The 1,540-nt window shown below is 43.2% G+C and overlaps 1 pseudogene; it reads left to right on the plus strand.

Moving 5' to 3' along the window:
• Positions 1-492: 492 nt before the first annotated feature.
• LOC103081288 (40S ribosomal protein S7 pseudogene) lies at positions 493-1,071 on the plus strand (annotated as a pseudogene).
• Positions 1,072-1,540: the final 469 nt, after the last annotated feature.

Raw genomic sequence — 1,540 nt, forward strand, 5'->3', positions numbered from 1 at the left:
CCTCCTGCTTATCCAGGTGGTTCTCCAAGATGAGCAAGTGAGTTTGACCCAGGCTCCTTTCAAATTACTGCTTCTTCCCTGGGTCCTGGAGCATGTGAGATTTTTGTGTGCACCCTTTGAGAGTGGAACCTCTATTTCCCACCCTCTGGGTTTCCTGAAAGTAAGCCCCGCTGGCCTTCAAAGTCAAATGTTCTGGGAGCTCACATTCCCAGTGAGGACCTTTACGCTGGGGAGTCCAACGTGGAGCTCAGACCCATTGGTCCTTGAGGAGAACCTCTGCAATTGTAATTATCCTCCCATTTGTGGGTTTCCCATTAGGCGTATGGGTCTTAACTATACCTCATCTCCACTCCTCCTACTCATCTCCTTGTGGTTCATTCTTTACATCTTTAGTTGTAGAAGATCTTTTCTGCCAGCTTTCCAGCAGAAAACTAGCCGCTACTAGAGTTGGCAGTGGCAATGAGTGTTGGCCACGTCATCAAGGTCCCGGCCATGTTCAGTTCCAGCACAAAGATCGTACAGCCCAATGGTGAGAAGCCAGATAAGTTCGAGTCGGGCATCGCCCAGGCCCTCCTGGAGCTAGAGATGAACTCAGACCTTAAGGCCCAGCTGCGGCAGCTGAACATCATGGCAGCCAAGGAAACTGAAGTTGGTGGTGGTCAGAAAGCTATCGTAATCTTTGTTCTTGTTCCTCAACTGAAATCTTTCCAAAAAATCCAGGTCCGGCTAGTGCGTGAGTTGGAGAAGTTCAGAGGGAAGCACGTTGTCGTTATTGCTCAGAGGAGAATTCTGTCTAAGCCAACTTGAAAAAGCCATACAAGAAATAAGCAAAAACATCCCAGGAGCACACTGACAGCTGTGCGTGATGCCATCCTGGAGGACTTGGTTTTCCCAAGTGAGATTGTGGGCAAGAGAATCTGCGTGAAGCTGGATGGCAGCTGACTCATGAAGGTTCATTTGGATAAAGCACTGCAGAACAATGTGGAACACAAGGTTGAAATGTTTTCTGGTGTCTATAAGAAGCTCACGAGCAAGGATGGTAATTTTGACTTCCCAGAGTTTCAGTTGTAAAAAAATTAACTAAATAAAATATCATTCACCCTAAAAAAAAAAAAAAAAGTGCTCTGTATTAGTTGTAATTTTTGTGTGCCTATGGAAGGAGGTGAACTCAGGGTCTTCCTGCTCTACCATCTTGGCCACTTTTCTCAATGTTCTTATCTAAGACTTTGACAGTTTTTGTTTTACATTTAAGTATTTAATCTATTTTGAGTTGATATTTGTAGTGGTGTAAGATAGAGGTCCAATTTTATTCTTTCGCCTGTGATTATCCAGTTTTCCCAACACCATTTATTGAAGAGATCATGAATTCCCCACTGAGTATTCTTGGCTCCCTCATCAAATATTAGTTGACTCTGTATTTGAGGGGTTTATTTATGGATCTGAATTCTGTTCCATTGATGTATGTGGTTTTTTTTTTTTATGCCAATACCATACTGGTTTTATTACTATTGGTTTGTAGTATAGTTTGAAATCTGTGGTA

The sequence above is a fragment of the Lipotes vexillifer genome, unplaced genomic scaffold, assembly GCF_000442215.2.
Source record: "Lipotes vexillifer unplaced genomic scaffold, Lipotes_vexillifer_v1.1 scaffold34, whole genome shotgun sequence".
NCBI classification, from domain to species: Eukaryota; Metazoa; Chordata; class Mammalia; order Artiodactyla; family Lipotidae; genus Lipotes; species Lipotes vexillifer.